The sequence below is a fragment of the Eucyclogobius newberryi genome, unplaced genomic scaffold (assembly GCF_026437365.1).
Source record: "Eucyclogobius newberryi isolate DKJ021-1_F unplaced genomic scaffold, fEucNew1.0.hap1 SCAF_4, whole genome shotgun sequence".
Classification (NCBI taxonomy): Eukaryota; Metazoa; Chordata; class Actinopteri; order Gobiiformes; family Gobiidae; genus Eucyclogobius; species Eucyclogobius newberryi.
The window spans coordinates 787,687-805,878 of record NW_027316056.1 but is presented as its reverse complement, the minus strand read 5'-3'; the positions used below and the strand labels follow the sequence as shown (position 1 = coordinate 805,878).

The window sequence follows — 18,192 nt, the reverse complement described above, 5'->3', positions numbered from 1 at the left end:
ATTTCATGGAAACAGAGTATTTTATGCCAAAACACATAGGAATAATAGAATAATATTCAGGCTAAAAGCGGGGAAATGGCCAAATGATAAAGAAAGCCCAAAAGGTGTCTTGAAACATTGACTCTTACATTTGAGCAGGGTTTTCTTTAGGTTGAAAGATTCAAGTTGACAAGAAAAGCTTGTCTGTTCCTCCTGTGGTGGCAAAAATCTCTCGATAAGACAAAGAAGCAAGTTGTCTCGTTTCAAAAGTAAACTGTTTAAACTTGTGGCTGAACCAGAAAGAAACTCGTGTGGACTCATTCTCATGGAAGGCCGAGTCCACACGTCTGTCTCTTTTCTGCTCCCCAAAATTTGTGTTTCCCAAGTCCTCCCGTCCCACGTCTGTCCACTTCCTCAAATCACAGAAGGTCACATGACCACACACAGAAGTTCCCGGTCACTGGTCTCTCAGGTACAAAGGAACCAAGGAGCAAATGGGACATAAAAGAAACAGTGGTTTCAGGAAGGAGACAGTACAGAACATTTGCATTAATTCAATTCACACGTCTTGCTGGCTTTGTCCTAGTTTGAAACAGAACGTGGGACGTCCTAGTCACTCCAGGACGTCCGGACATGGACATGTCCAGGCCAAGAGGAGTCGTGTCCGGCTGTTGACCGTGTTAGAAATAAATCCAATTAAGATAGAATTTGAAAATTGAAAAGCAAAGGGCCAGATTATATTTTTCCACAACACTCCTGAGTGTCCAATGACGTAAACATAGATTACACCCTGAACACGCCCACAGTGAAGGTGTGTGAGAGCAGGTGTGTGAGAGCAGGTGCGTGAGAGCAGGTGCATGAGAGCAGGTGCCACCTGCGTGAGAGCAGGTGTATGAGAGCAAGTGCGTGAGAGCAGGTGCGTGAGAGCAGGTGTCACAGAGCAGGTGTGTAAGAGCAGGTGTGTGAGAGCAGGTGCGTGAGAGCAGATATCAGAGAGCAGGTGTGTGAGAGCAGTGGTGTGTGAGAGCAGGTGCGTGAGAGCAGGTGTGTGAGAGCAGGTGTGTGAGAGCAGGTGTGTGAGAGCAGGTGTGTGAGAGCAGGTGTGTGAGAGCAGTGGTTTGCTGCATGGTTTAGATCGTTTTTTGGTCTTTAAAGGTTGTTTTTGATCATTTTGATTTTGTTTTTTCAGTTCTTTAGTTTGTTCCCCTCCCGGTACTACTTACTGGGTGTTTTTTGTTCATTTGGGCATGGCTCACCCCAGGACGGAGAACATGGCATCAGACACACCGCCGTCGAGCCTTCCTCCCTATTTCTGCACGTCACAAAGGCGCCGGTCCAGCTGGCAGCCCGGTGCAACGCTCCGCTCTTTTTTCACACTTATGTGCTTTATCTTTTGTATTTTGTAAATATTTTTTCTACTTTAGTTGTACGATCGGGACACGCGCTGGAATCGCTTAATTCAACTTGTTTCGACTTTGTTCGGCTGGATTATTGAGTGTTTTTCGTTGTGTCGTCGTGATGTGCGCTAGCTCTGAGCTAGCCCCCCCGGCCCCACCGGCCCCACCGCGCTCCTCGGCCACAGCCGCCGTATGGATCGGCGCCGGTGCGTTTATACAAAGGAGGAACTCATGAAACTGCGGAAAACCATCGTCTTACCCGGAGATCGTCACGTTATCCCGGCGGACATCCTAATTTTTCCCCTCCATCCCTTGTTGGGAAATGGGAGGTTTTGTCTATAGGAGTTTTTGTTTATAAGAGTTCTTCTATTGAGAGTGTTTTTTTAAACTTCCTATATTCTGTGATCTGTCGTTTTCCTCTGTATCTACTGCGTTGTATCAATGAAATTTCCCCATGTGTGGACAATAAAGGATTATCTTATCTTATCTTTGTTACTGAAGTCAAGTGAGCCGTTGTTGGAGCTGTGGCTTGTGCCATATGTAATGATGCAAGAATGTGCATGTTTCTTTCTGTGATTACGTTCACTTGTAATGTGTATGTCAATGACATGTTGTGACGTGAATAAAGAGCAAAATCATATTGACATCTTGGTGTAGTTAATATAATAATAAAAAAGAGATAAATATAGGCCTAAAATAATAAGTCTAGTCTGATTATATAACTCATTATTGTCCACGTTGTAACTGCTTGTTTTCAGGGAACTCAGCGGTGAATCGAATAAGTTGATTGTGATACTGATGTTGAAATATGTGGTCATGAATGTTTGATTAGATCCAAAGAAAAGAAAAAAACAGTCACTGACATTAAACCAATTGTGTTGCGTGAAGAAAATGACATTTTCCCTCATAAGAAAGACAAATAGGGTAAATAGAGTCAGAGCAACAATCGGCCGCTCAGCATGTCTGAGTCCAAGTGGACTGTCATTAACATCTTCTGTTTTGCACAGTTATTAATTGACTGATATATTCCATTTGGAGTTATAATCCCACAGACACTTGTTTGTAAGTCAACATTGATCATCAGCCTTTAGATTCCAACAAAATGAAACATTTCACTTCAAAACAACCAAAAACCCTAAAAAGGGTAATCCATAATAACTCCATAATAATAATAATAATAATAATAATAATAATAATAATAATACATTAACAATAAATACAAACAAGACCCATGATCCAAACACAAATGTCAAATGTCTTTCAGGCAGAAATACTGGAATTACTGTCAGTTATTTGAAGTCTGAGCTGAAATTTAGACTGTTTGATTTTGATATTCACATAAATTAGATATTTGTAAATTTAAAAGCAAATTCTAGCCATCACTACAATGAATAAAACACGTCTCAATAGCCTTGCCACATCTTGAGTGCTCCTGTCGGCCTCTTGCCACACCTTGAGTGCTCCTGTCGGCCTCTTGCCACACCTTGAGTGCTCCTGTCGGCCTTGCAGAACGCACTGGACTGACTTTGTGTCATCCAACTCTCCTATGCAACAACTATTCTGCAATAAAAACAGCACGATGTGAGAGATTATCATTAGCTACCATTTTTCTTTGTCTGTTTCTTATTATTTGGCCCGAGCGCCACAAGCTGGCGAGGGGCCTATCAGGTCCATAAGGCCGTGCCAGAAGGTAGCTCGCTTAGTCCACTTTTACCCAATACATTAAAATGAGGAGTAAGCTAGTATGCACCTCATTTTCCTCTGTCTGACTTCAATCTGGTAAGATCAGGATAAGTGAGGCTTTCATATTGTGAATCACTTCACCTTTTGTCATTTTGTAGTGAAGCACCACAGTTTAATAAGATATTTAGTTCAACTGTTTTACAGGTCGTATAGACACATTTGTAACAGTAACAATGGGTCAACTTTGTATGGAGTTACTTTGGTACTGAAAGAAAAGGAGACAAAGAACTTTATACTAGTCTTTTATTAACTACTTGATGCAAAGTGGTAATATAAATTACAAATCAGTACATTGATACTTTGAAAAGAATACATTGTTGTGAAGGTGAAAGAAAAGCAAAACAAATGGGCAATGTTTCTTAATTTGATTATTAAGTATTCCATGTACTTATAACTACTACAATTGACAGTTGTTGGCTGTTGTAGATGGGTTAGGGTACCCTAACCTAGTGGTCTTGTCTTTGTGTCCTGAAAAAGGAGGAAAAGGGGTAGTTAGTAAAACAGATTCTTTGGAAAAATCAGTTTCTTTGTAAATGTCATTAAATTAGTCATAGTTTGATGATCTGATCTTAGTCTGCCTTCTCCCCCTTCACCTGTCCGGCATGGTTGAACCTGCCAGGGGTGTAGACCCCTGCCCTTCTTAGCTCTTGGGATCATGAAAGTACCCAAGCCCATCCACCACAGCAAGGTGTCAGATCACGGATGGGCCCCCCTAAACCGAGCTGGATGACCACTGCTCTGGAGGATAAATGCATTTAGAAAGAAATAAATGTGACTAGTTTGAAAAGATGAATCTACAGTTAACCATGTCTCTACCACAGCATTACAGTTAGGCCGCCAATGCTGTGTGCATGAAGCCAAATCTGACACATGTCGAGCCAAACCATGGACATTCATGAAAAAGAAAGTCAGAACATGTGCCTCCAAGTGCCAGGGCAAACTTTGGACCATGAAGGGAGGCATGCTCTCAAGGGCCGCTCTGATGCCATTGTTGCAATAAATGGCATCTTCTTTAAAGTCTTGAATAATCAGAGCCTCTAAACTCCTAACACGACGAAGAGCCACATACGCATGACCCGCCGTAAATACTTTCTTAAGAGACACTATGGCTTTATCGACGGTTACACCTTGTACTTTATGTACTGTACACGCCCACGCGAGTTTTAGAGGAAACTGCCGCCGCTTTTCGCCTCTTTTATTGGCATGTTCCTCCTCTGGTTCTATGCGGGTAGAACCAGTCAGGTCTGCAGCGGTCCGTGTTTGCCTCCTTCTCTGCGCACCTACACCATCGTCGTCAAATTTAACATATATTGCTAAAGGAGACAGCTTTTCCTGTGGATTTTCAACTATATGTGTAACAAAGCCACATTTACTAGACCGTCGGCTAAATCTACATTTTTACACAGCGTAACGCCTACATTTACCCCCAGGATTAAAGTCTCCTCCAAACTGGCTTGTTTGGACTTATGGAGATGTCCTTTCAGTTGTTTTAATTCCCTGTCTTTTTGTCATACCCAAAATCTCGCGCACAGACTGGTATCGTCTCCTCGCATACTCGATTTAATACTTTGAAAGTATGATTTCACACAAACTCGTTTTTGGTGAAAATGTGCAACACGTCAGGATCTTCACTAGTTTCAAGACTTTGTAATAAAGCTCGATCGTCATCAAGCATGTGTGTTCCTCTTGAGCCGGTTTAGCAGCTCTGCAAGAGTCTTATCGCTTTGTCTCACTATTGTGCCGCAATTTTGAATAAATCTATTCCTAATCCTCTTCCTTGTACAGAGGATGACCCATGACTGGTGACAATTGAAAGAAATCCCTTACAACTATAATGGACAAATTTCCAAATGGAGAATGTACGTAAATATCTTTTTGTCGACCATAGATATTTCATCAATATTACAATTTGTAGATCAACGTATTTAGCACGCAATGTATTGAGCTTCTCCTCCCCCAGCGGTGTGTAGGGGAGGGAAATACTTGTACCGATACTAAATGTTGAATGGATAGTAGCCGCCTGTAAATTATATGCTGCTATCCCTGTCGGAGCCGTTAATAAAATGCTGACATTATCAGGACTCTGGCACGTAGGAGCCAATAACCGAGACGCCTCATATTGAATCGCTCTAATCAGGTGACTTTTCCCAGTGCCTGCTCCACCCGTAATAAAAACGTGTAATGGGTCAGGGTTCTTGCTTAAATTGCTGTATTTTTCTCACAAGGGAAAGACCCTCTTTACGACTCATGACATTTGCTTTCTCCACATGACCAATTTGCTGATTGCTCACGGCCAAGTCGGGAATGGGCTCTTGCTCATGCTCAGAGTTGACTCCCTGCATCATCTCTCTGTTCTCCTCCTTGCATCCTCTAAGACGTCATCACCGTCCATCTGCTCCTGGACCTCCTCCAGGTCCTCAGCCGCAAGTTCAAAGCAACGCCTATTTGAATCAACAATCGATTTAACTGTATGTAGGGACCTGTCACTCAAACGAACTTCACAGTTTTTATAAAATTCCTCAAACGTATCATACGGAGGCGGCTTAAGGTCACCCTCAATGCGATATGGCAGGAATAACTGAAGGATACTTTGATGAAATAACTCTAACTTTAGTCTCAGAAAACCGTGCATAATGAAAAACTGCAGGCTTGGTCCGTGTTCTGTTAATAATTGCACCCAAATGATTTTGTAACATAATAGATTTTTTTACATTTGTCAGACTGAGTAAGCGATACTCGGATAAGAATGTCATAATGCACATGTCATTAAAGGTCTCGTTATGTGGTCTACCCAAGTAACGATCAATAGTGTTTCTCATCCAAATATCGTCCGGCCTTTCCTCATCTATTTCCTCATCTATTTCCTCATCTATTTCCCTTATGGCTCTGCTCATGTGAACTATATTATCGCCTGTTGGAATGAATCCCTGTTACACGATAGACAGCTTCCTGCGCAGACCATCTCGATTATGAAGATGACTAACATTTTGCTCTAAGATTACCTTTAGAAGCCTATTTTGTGCACAACTTAAGAGCAAACACATTTCACTTCCAGACCAAGAAATTTATGAAATAATGTACACAACACAAGCCCACGCATCTATAACAAACTGGATGTCCATATTGGCATTCCAGCAAATGAATAACTTCTCGTTGTAATTATTAATCCAGACTTTGTCGAGTTCCCTGTCTGAAACTGTGTGTGTGTCCGCCTAAAACGCCGTACACACTGTGATAACCCAAAGGATGCAAACAATTCCTGAGCACTAAGAGACAGGTTATGTTCGTCAAGAACCCTAACCCTTCTTAAGCGCAGCCATAATAACTTCAGCTTGTTCCCTTGTAACAAGTGGGACAGATTCAGCTGTTTGATGAACGTACGCATCAATATTGGGCAGGGGAAATTTAAACAGCACACCTTTTTACCTTTACTACACGTTTGGAGTGACTTTTGGACTGCTGCTGCACCAAAGTAACTTTTTCCAATAGATGTGGGTTTGAGGGCCGTTTACAGGTGACTTATTTATCCACAAACGTAAAGACCTCCCGGTCAGAGTTTACCCCAAGTTTCAGAGCCTGGTCTATCCAATGAGACGGTGACAGTGTGGACTTGCCCTCTGCTGGAATTCTATGCAATAGAAATAATCTATGACTTTATTGATGGTTGAGCTGGTGACATAATAACTTTATGTAAAAATCTGTGCCAACGGGAGTCAAACATGCAAGCCGCGGTTACAGGGTGACGATGCAAAAGGTCACATCTCTCAGCCCAGTCCAAATCTGCACCCTCCGGGTCCAACCTTCCTGCTTTAAGAGTGTTTTCAAGAGGCTTGGCCACCGGAGATCTGCAGAACTAAAGGAGCAAAACCACCACGGAATACCGAGCTGACGAATGAATACAACAAAAAAAAGTGTGCCGACTGCAAGAAGGGCGGCGTTCCTCTTATAGGTGTCATAAAGCGATAACCGTTATCAAACTGTAGTAATTCCTGTAAAGCAGCAATACCATGACCGGAATGTCGCTTTTCGCAAAGCTATGGGCACACAACCTGCTCAACTTCCAACATGTATAATGCCACAAAGAAAAACTTAACATTTTCTGCAAACCTGCCATCCACATGCAATAGTCTGTTAACGAAATATCGGCACAAGGTTAAACGTGTTTTCCGAGGGGTATGAAATGTATCGCCTTCAAAGAGAAACTCTTTTGAAAAGCATTTAGCTTCATCTTCTTTATCCTTTAACAAACTTACCGGGCTGTTACCCTCAGCCGGAGCTAAATCTAAAACACCCTCAAAAAAGTTATCAAGAGCCTCCTGAGTTATATCAACAGGCATGAAGAATGTGTCCTGGTACATGCAGTGCCGCTGTCGATCATGGACAAGCTCATCTAATTCTTCTGCAGGATCCTGCTCCACCCAATTTACCATTACTTCAATAATGTCCGCTACGTTAACGTCTGCTCCCGTACCCTTAGCCGCTACGTTAACGTCTGCTCCCGTACCCTTAGCCGCTACGTTAACGTCTGCTCCCGTACCCTTAGCCGCTACGTTAACGTCTGCTCTCGTACCCTTAGCCGCTACGTTAACGTCTGCTCCCGTACCCTTAGCCGCTACGTTAACGTCTGCTCCCGTACCCTTAGCCGCTACGTTAACGTCTGCTCCCGTACCCTTAGCCGCTACGTTAACGTCAAATCAAATCAAATCAAATCAATTTATTTTTGTAAGGCCCAAAATCACAACAACAGTTGCCTCTGAGGGCGACAGTGAAAAACGGATTAAGCAATGTCCGTGGTGGCGAGGGACGATGTCCCAGGGTCCTCTGTCCTTAGACTCTCCTTCTCGGCCAGGAAAAACTACAAAAAAAAAACCTCTTTGGGAAAAAAGCGTAGAAACCTGGAGGAGTTCCAGTGAAGGAGAGATCCGACTCTCACAGACGGACACGAGGAGACTGGAGCTGGACCCACTCCTCAGGCAGATGAGGGACCGTCCACACAGGGCAGGGACCACTTCACCAGGGGAGGGGCATCTGGGTCCACAGGTCCGCAGGAGTGAGAGAAAGAAAAGAAGGCGGTGAACAGTTTGCAAGTGGAATAAAAAAATAAATATTGTTTGATAGCATAAGTAGTCAGAAGAAGAAGAGGATAGTGCTCAAGCTGTCATACTTCCCCCAGCACAGTTACTCCTAGGGCAGCGTAGCTAAAGCTGTGGGTTTATCTTTCTGTTCCTAACTACTCTGACCATAAGCGATTTCGAAGAGGAACGTTTTAAGCCTGGACTTAAATGAAGAGACTGTGTCAGCATATTTAACATGGGTCGGGAGCTGATTCCATAACACAGGAGCTTGGTAGCTAAACGCTCTACCTCCTACAGTACTTTTAGAGACTCTTGGCACCGCCAGAAGGCCAGCATTCTGAGAGCGAAGAGCTCTGTTTGGATGATATGGTACAATAGCATCTTTGAGGTAGGATGGGGCCATGTCATTTATGGCTTTGTAGGTCAAGAGTAGAATTTTGAATTTGATTCTAGACTCGACGGGGAGCCAGTGAAGAGACTTCAGCACTGGCGTAATGTGCTCTCTTCTTTTTGTTCCTGTTAGTAATCTTGCTGCTGCATTTTGAACCAGTTGAAAGCTTTTTATGGAGCTTTTAGGACACGCTGCAAGCAGGGAGTTACAGTAGTCTAATCTAGTCGTTACAAATGCATGGATACGTTTTTCGGCATCACTTTTAGGCAGGATTCTTCTGATTTTGGCGATGTTGCGCAAATGGAAATAGTCTGTTTTACAAGCTTGATTTATATGAGCTTTAAATGAGAGCTCCTGGTCAAATAAGACTCCAAGGTTTCTTACAGTAGAACTGGAGGCTACACTGACATTGTCCAGTGTGGCTATCTGCTCAGATAGAGAGTCTCGTAGATACTTAGGACCAGCACAATGACCTCGGTTTTTTCAGGGTTAAGAAGCAGGTAGTTAAGTGTCATCCAGGTTTTTATCTCCTTCACACAAGTACTAAGTCTGTCTACTTGATCGCTCTGATCAGGTTTCATTGATAAATACAGCTGAGTGTCGTCTGCATAGCAGTGGAAGTTAATGCCATGTGACCTGATAATGTTGCCTAATGGCAGCATATAAAGAGTAAACAGAATTGGACCGAGTACTGAACCCTGTGGCACACCGTAAATTACTTTAGAGCTTGGTGAGGAGCTCTGGTTTACATTAACAAACTGGAACCTATCAGATAGATAGGATTTAAACCAGCTGAGGGCTGTTCCTCCAACACCTACATCACATTCTAACCTAACGTCTGCTCCCGTACCCTTAGCCGCTATGTTAACGTCTGCTCCCGTACCCTTAGCCGCTACGTTAACGTCTGCTCCCGTACCCTTAACCGCTACGTTAACGTCTGCTCCCGTACCCTTAGCCGCTACGTTAACGTCTGCTCCCGTGCCCTTAGCCGCTACGTTAACGTCTGCTCCCGTGCCCTTAGCCGCTACGTTAACGTCTGCTCCCGTACCCTTAGCCGCTACGTTAACATCTGCTCCCGTACCCTTAGCCGCTACGTTAACGTCTGCTCCCGTACCCTTAGCCGCTACGTTAACGTCTGCTCCCGTACCCTTAGCCGCTACGTTAACGTCTGCTCCCGTACCCTTAGCCGCTACGTTAACGTCCGCTCCCGTACCCTTAGCCGCTACGTTAACGTCCACTCCCGTACCCTTAGCCGCTACGTTAACGTCTGCTCCCGTACCTTTAGCCGCTACGTTAACGTCTGCTCCCGTGCCCTTAGCCGCTACGTTAACGTCTGCTCCCGTGCCCTTAGCCGCTACGTTAACGTCTGCTCCCGTACCCTTAGCCGCTACGTTAACATCTGCTCCCGTACCCTTAGCCGCTACGTTAACGTCTGCTCCCGTACCCTTAGCCGCTACGTTAACGTCTGCTCCCGTACCCTTAGCCGCTACGTTAACGTCCGCTCCCGTACCCTTAGCCGCTACGTTAACGTCCGCTCCCGTGCCCTTAGCCGCTACGTTAACGTCCACTCCCGTACCCTTAGCCGCTACGTTAACGTCCCCTCCCGTACCCTTAGCCGCTACGTTAACGTCCGCTCCCGTACCCTTAGCCGCTACGTTAACGTCCGCTCCCGTACCCTTAGCCGCTACGTTAACGTCCGCTCCCGTACCCTTAGCCGCTACGTTAACGTCCGCTCCCGTACCCTTAGCCGCTACGTTAACGTCCGCTCCCGTACCCTTAGCCGCCCTGTCTCCACATACTGAGACTCCTAATGTCCTTTATATGAAAGTTTTACTGGCAACAAACAACCGTCCACATTGCTACATGGCAAGAGCTTTACGGTCCGTGTAATTGGGGAGGGGACACAGGTCGAGGGCCCCCTCCACTGACCCCCCTTTGGCAAGGTTACAACTTGAATCAAATGTATATTAAGTGCCACTAAATGCTGTTCAATGGTTTCAAACATACAAGTTCGGCTGGAATGTCGTCCAATTGCAAATGATTGACTGAACTTTCAGCTGGCGTTTGGAGTTACATGTGGAGCAGATCCATAAACTAGCTCAGCAGTTGAGCAGTTATTGTTGCACACGTGTAAATACGCCTCTGAGATACAGGCATCAGCTACAGCAGCACATTTAGCTTTAGTCATAAAGTCTTCCTTTTAAAAGGTAAGTCCTGGTTCTTAAACACACACAACAAACATATTGTGGACCATCTTCAGCTTTCTTTAAAAGCTGTTACATGACAAAAGTGAAGTTTAAATTGTTCATGATTTTCCTGTAAGCTGTTTAAGAGTTAAGAGTTTCATTTTGAATGGTTCATAATTGTGGTATTTTTGTTTAAAAATTGCTTTAACCTTCTTATGTATGAAGGGGATTGGCTTTGTACTCTTGTTTACTGGCTGCTTTGACATTTTGTTTGTGATAAAAAATAGCTTCATATTTTATATTTATTGATTGAATTGGTTTTGTATTTCTGTTTATTTGCCGCCTTTATTTTATGTCTGTACTTTACTTTATATTCCAATAACCTTAAATACAAAAGTAGAGGGTCAAAAGGCTGCAAACACTCTACATTATCTCTATATTTTTTCATTGACTCTTTTTTTTAAGCTTGATGTGTATATTTTTTCTAGTGTCTTTAACCTGTTTCCATCAGCCTCTTTCGCCCTGTGCACAATGATCAGACCCAAATGTCATTGCTTATTAAAAGAAGATCTTACAGCCCAAATGTGAGTGTGATGCATCATGGGAAAGCTTCTAGTTTCTGCAGATGTGCACATGACACACTGTCAGGGCTTCAGAACTTACACTACAGAAGCACAAACATGAACAAAACATCCTTTTTTTTAGTCTCGCCTGAATATTGTCCATGTGTAATGGTCCTGAGCAGGACATACTTCATTGTGTGTTTATGCTGTTCACTGCACATGCTGTTGTCATGACAACAACTGTGTAAAGTTTCAGATCTCTAGGAAAAGGCATTTTGGTGCTTTGACCTTTTTGTATCAAAAAGTATATTCAAGTGATCCAAATATGTGCCAACTGTGCCAAACTGTTTACTCCAGTCTCATGTCTTTGTGCCACTGGCCGTAAGAGTTTGGGCCGGCACAAAGCACAAAGGAATGTTACAAGACTTGCAGCCAGCAGCGGTCTTCTTGTGACACACCTTGCAGAGTCTTGGACCTGCAGGTGCAGCCGGTCCCTTCAGGAGCACCTGCCCTATTTTTCATCCAGTAAATATTGAAGAAAAGACACGGAAATTTGCATTCCTATATAATCCAATTTGTATAGCACATTTTACCAACACAAAGTCTCCAAAGTGCTGCACAGAGTACAAAACAAGCACAGGCAAAATATGTGAAAAAACAAATAAATACATACATAATAAATCAATAAATATGAACTAACAAATAAAAAATCATTAAAAACAACATGAAATATATAAATAATAAAAGACTGTCAGAGGACCACACAATTCTCATGCCGGGTTAAATGTTGGTGAATAAAAGTGTATGTTTAAACCAGACTTGAGAGCATCAGCTGAAGGCTCTTTATCAGCTGAAGGGTCTTTATCAGCTGAAGGCTCTTTATCAGCTGAAGGCTCTTTATCAGCTGAAGGGTCTTTATCAGCTGAAGGGTCTTTATCAGCTGAAGGGTCTTCATCAGCTGAAGGGTCTTTATCAGCTGAAGGGTCTTTATCAGCTGAAGGGTCTTTATCAGCTGAAGGGTCTTTATCAGCTGAAGGGTCTTTATCAGCTGAAGGGTCTTCATCAGCTGAAGGGTCTTTATGTGGAGGAAGAGCGTTCTAAAGTTTGGGGCCGACTACAGGAAAGGCCCGGTCGCCCCAAATGTACAAAAAATGCATTGAGCGATAGGAAATGGCCCAAAAAAATCTGATCATAGAATGATGACATTTGGCGCAGAGGGAGATGGTGACAACACGAGGAAAAAATAGGATGAAATCCGCTAAACATGACTCAGGAGTTTTTACAAATATCATACTCCTAGGGCCGGGATCGGCGAGCCGCGGCTCCGGAGCCGCATGCGTCTCTTTGAGGTTAGGGTTAGTCTTCTAGTGCCTCTCTGAAAACAGAAACAGATGGGGGGATATATTTGTTGTTTTAATATGGTTTCTGTCGGAGGACAAACATGACGCAAACATTCTGAACATTTTCCAATGTAAACATTTTTATAATAAATATTCAATTTCAGCATTTCTGTCAACGAAGATTTGTGTCATAGCCTGCAACACATGTGGGCGGAGTACGTGGGCGGGGCACGTGGGCGGAGGATTAAAGGAAGAATGAATTGCTTTCATTGCCAATGCAGAAGGATTGACTGCATGTTTGCTTTGTAATGAGAAGTTGTCAAATAACAAAGAGTGGACGCTCAGCTCTGCTCTGGACGCTCAGCTCTGCTCTGGACGCTCAGCTCTGCTCTGGACGCTCAGCTCTGCTCTGGACGCTCAGCTCTGCTCTGGACGCTCAGCTCTGCTCTGGACGCTCAGCTCTGCTCTGGACGGTCAGCTCTGCTCTGGACGCTCAGCTCTGCTCTGGACGCTCAGCTCTGCTCTGGACGCTCAGCTCTGCTCTGGACGGTCAGCTCTGCTCTGGACGCTCAGCTCTGCTCTGGACGGTCAGCTCTGCTCTGGACGGTCAGCTCTGCTCTGGACGCTCAGCTCTGCTCTGGACGCTCAGCTCTGCTCTGGACGGTCAGCTCTGCTCTGGACGCTCAGCTCTGCTCTGGACGCTCAGCTCTGCTCTGGACGCTCAGCTCTGCTCTGGACGGCTGCTTCGCTCTGGAGAAGATGAAAGATTCTCATTAGAACATTGATATATTCTGTACATTTAACAGAGAAAAGCTGGAATATGTGATTGACACATTTACATTTCGCTCTGTAACACAAAAGTTCCTCTTTTCACAGTTATTTTTAAAGCTAGAACCAAAAGTCGTTACTTTTGCATAAGTTTAAACATTAGAAGTTAGAGCATAACTCACATGTTTTCTAAATCTCTACATATTCCATGGAAGTAAATCCATGACATTCCTATAGAAAACAAGCGTGTGCTTTGCTGTTTAAACACTTCATTATTAAATATGTAATAAAAGCTCAAATGTGGTCTTATCAGCCCTGTGAGTACACCACTGTCACTTTTACGTAATACGTCATACTTGTAATAGGTTTACATTTACATGAGTAAGTAATGACCCATTTCAGCAGGTTATATTTGAATTAATGGTAGTTTTTGATTGCACATAATAAAAACATCACTTTATTTCCCCTGGTCTGTGTTAAACTTCACCTGAAGAAAACACAATACATTAAAACAATTTATCTTGGACGGAGAAAATAATGAGTTATTTATTTGCAGAAGGCATGAGCCGTGAAATCACGGCGTATCATTCCAAATGCAACTTTTTGTGTAGCTAAAGGTTAGCTTGTGTTAGCTTGTGTTAGCTTGTGTTAGCTTGTGTTAACTGTAATAGCTGATTTACACTTCATATTGAATGTGTGAAAACGTGAGGACATAAAACACGTGGATCGTGGTCTCGTCTCGTCCACTTTCTTCTGCTTGTGTTTAGTTTTCGTCACATGTTCTTCTGAGGCTCGTTCACGAGGATTGCGTGCGCGCTCGGTGCGCGTACACCGATCACCGTGAGATCAAAAAAATAATTTTTAAGGATTTTAGAAACAATCAAATTCCTTCTATTTTATTCTTAGACTAAAAATAATTTAGCATTTTGGGTAATTTTCGAGGCCGAACTCTTGAAATGGTCCGACCGTGAGGCTGCAGTCCCGCGTAGTGGCCACTACTCAGTTTGGATGGCGGGCAGAGCCTTATGCAGATAATATAATAGATCCATGAAAGAAAAGTGCTCCTGAAGCAGACATGCTCCGTGTCGATGTTCTCGGGGCAAAAACTAATGCTAGAGCCAATCCTACTTCAAACACACATACAAAACAGAAGCTTAAATACTCTGTGGCCACTTCATAGACGCAAAAACAATCAATAACAATCAGCTGACGGGAACAGGGACTTTCTTTTGACAAGGCAAGTGGTGTCACAGAGTATTGTATGCAATAAACTATGGCCAGTGTATATTTAGAGGAGTTCTGAGCCTCAGTATTTCACTTCAGCCACAGCAGCTTGGAGGACGGCCCACAGAGGGAGTCATCAGTGCAGGTGTGGGAGCAGAGCACGCTCACATTCATGTGCTTTTTTGTGTAGTTTGGGTTTAGTTTGCTCTTTTTTTGCAAAACATGCAAACCACATGGCATCGGACCCCAGCTTGGACACGACAAAAGCTTTGGATCATGGACAAGTGGAGAAGGTAAGACTGTTATATCATATTAGAAGGGAAGAACAAAAAAGAAAAGGGAAGTTTATGAATGAACTCATTGTGGAGTTGGGACTGTCTGAGGGAGCACATATCACACCACCGGCATTTTTAAAGGCGACTCAGGAGGTTTGCGGCTCTGAGACCGTCTGCATTCAGGATAATTGTCTTTATTTTATCAAGATTTGTTTTATTTATTATTACTACAAGACATAAAATAAAACAATCGAAGCTAAAACACACGTACACCCAAAAAAATTCCATTTTTGCCCACAAAATGTCAAATGTGCTCATTTTTAGTCTGATTGTGTGTATATATATATATATATATACACACATATATATATATATATAAATTTATTTTCTTTTTCTAGTTTTCAATATAATGTGCGTTTTATGTCCCTTTTTTTTGTGCGGGGCTTTTTTGCTGCTGCCAGGAGGATGCTCCAAAGATGCTGCCCATTGTCTTCAGATGATTCTCCTTTACAATCTGGTAAAAGACCTTTATACAGTTTGGTGTCCAGACTTTAAATCTTGAGTCTGAGCTGTTGGTGTGACATTTTGATCATAAGACAACCAGTTAAAGATTTTAACGTCTTTGTTTAGTTTATGTCTTGATCAGCTCCTTCCATGTTGTAAGAACAGATTTGACCCAGGGATTCTTAACTTCCTCCAAATGACTCAAGCGTCTGTCATCTGCAAGTCAGACCTGTACAGGAACCCCCGGCACCACATGACTCAGTATAAGACCTGTACAGGAACCCCCGGCACCACATTACTCTCAGTATAAGACCTGTACAGGAACCCCCGGCACCACATGACTCTCAGTATAAGACCTGTACAGGAACCCCCGGCACCACATGACTCTCAGTATAAGACCTGTACAGGAACCCCCGGCACCACATGACTCAGTATAAGACCTGTACAGGAACCCCCGGCACCACATGACTCAGTATAAGACCTGTACAGGAACCTCAGGCACCACATGACACTCAGTATAAGACCTGTACAGGAACCCCCGGCACAACATTACTCTCAGTATAAGACCTGTACAGGAACCTCCGGCACCACATGACTCTCAGTATAAGACCTGTACAGGAACCCCCGGCACCACATGACTCTCAGTATAAGACCTGCACAGGAACCCCCGGCACCACATGACTCTCAGTATAAGACCTGTACAGGAACCTCAGGCACCACATGACTCTCAGTATAAGACCTGCACAGGAACCCCCGGCACCACATGACTCAGTATAAGACCTGTACAGGAACCCCCGGCACCACATGACTCTCAGTATAAGACCTGTACAGGAACCCCCGGCACCACATGACTCTCAGTATAAGACCTGTACAGGAACCCCCGGCACCACATGACTCTCAGTATAAGACCTGTACAGGAACCCCCGGCACCACATGACTCTCAGTATAAGACCTGTACAGGAACCTCAGGCACCACATGACTCTCAGTATAAGACCTGTACAGGAACCTCAGGCACCACATGACTCTCAGTATAAGACCTGTACAGGAACCCCCGGCACCACATGACTCTCAGTATAAGACCTGTACAGGAACCTCAGGCACCACATGACTCTCAGTATAAGACCATTGAGCTTCATATTCTGAGTCACACCAGCAACGCTCTGATTTGAGCTGAAATAAAGTATTTTTTCATAGGTAAACCCCGCCTCCTTTTTCCTTTGATAATTGTAAAGTTTTAAATCATGTACAGTGATCCCTCGCTATAACGTGGTTCACTTTTCACGCTCTCGCGGCTTCGCGGATTTGCATCATGCTTTGTGTTCTGCATTCTGATTGGCTAAACAGTCTCTCTGCGTCTTCTCTACCTGTGTCAATAACGTTATGGATTCATATGGACACGTACGTAAAACCGCTTGCCAAATTGAAGTTTGCGAGGCCGGTGAGAGCGAGCGTGAGCTTCAATGTTTTATGGAGTATTTCATTGTATAATAACTAAAAAAAATATAGGTTTCTACTTCGCGGATTTAGCCTGTTGCGGGTTCGTTTTGGAACGTGACCCCCGCGATAAACGAGGGTTCACTGTACAGCGTTTTTCCCTTGCCATATAAATCTAGAGATTGTTTTATTCCACTCATCAAACAGCCGGTTGTGGATGAAAATCGAAGAATCTGGGACGGATGGAGAAATCAGGGCAAAATATGCAATTTATAGTTTCAATCCTTTAACATAAATAGGGTAAAAAGTTCAATGTTTCCAGATATTTTTATTTAACAAAGTATAAAGAGGGGTATAATGTTTCTCCAGAATTGTTGATGGGTCTCTATGAAGTACCACACTTTAATATCAAAGAGTTTTTTTGTGCCAAAGGTCAGAGCCAGTAAGGGAGAATCTCAGTTTGTTGGTTCAATGTCTGGATAAAATTAAATGTACAAACTTCTTGAAAAAATGAATCACGTTGGGTATTTAAATTTCTGGTTTGGTCAAATACATCGTCTGCAGCAGGTTAAATACCACTCTGAAGTGAACCCATTGCTCCTGTCGATGTTTGGTTCTTTTAATCTTTTGATTGTGCCTGTCATTTCAGCTTCACAGGCAAATTGTGTCCAGAAAGGAATGTATACTTTCTTCTTGTCTGGAAATTTTGAAAAAGGTTTTTTTATAGAAGGTTTCAAGTGCTGAAGATTACATAACTTTACCTGTCCCATGTTTTTTCAGTTGTTAGTTTTAGATGGTAATTTAGAAAATATTGATCCACTCTCATAATCATTGTTTGGAAAAGAGCATTTTCTTAGCTATTTTGTGTGAAGTCTGATCATTAATTTCTCATCTTTTTAGTTTCTTGTAGCACCCATTTTTGGCAAGGTTTTCCTCCAGCAATTTTAAACTTTCTTGCAGATCTTTTAGCTTTTGCTCCCTTTTGTTTCTTTTTTTCAGAGGCTATGGCTATAATTTGTCCTCTCAAGACTGCTTTGGAAGCGTCCCCTCAAGTCGCTCCGCCCACATTGGCTGCCGTGCCATGTCTCTGAGCATCTTGTGGAAAACTAATTTGAATCCACTTAACATCTGGAGAATCCCACAACAAACAAATCCCAAAGTGTGGGTGGGAAAATGTATAATTTTGCCCAGATAAGTCTTAATGTTGTTGGACATTTTGTCCTTAAACAAAGGGTCATTAAGCAGCTGCATTGAACCTCCAGTGTGTTTTTTTTGTCTTTCCTCCAAATCTACAGAAATGTAAAGCATGATC

At 43.2% G+C, this 18,192-nt stretch overlaps 3 pseudogenes; all 3 read right to left on the bottom strand.

Moving 5' to 3' along the window:
* Positions 1-3,815: 3,815 nt before the first annotated feature.
* LOC140377298 (ATP-dependent DNA helicase PIF1-like) lies at positions 3,816-4,672 on the bottom strand (annotated as a pseudogene).
* Positions 4,673-4,883: 211 nt separating this feature from the next.
* On the bottom strand, positions 4,884-6,013 carry LOC140377296 (uncharacterized; annotated as a pseudogene).
* A 110-nt stretch (positions 6,014-6,123) lies between these two features.
* Positions 6,124-7,549, bottom strand: LOC140377295 (uncharacterized; annotated as a pseudogene).
* Positions 7,550-18,192: the final 10,643 nt, after the last annotated feature.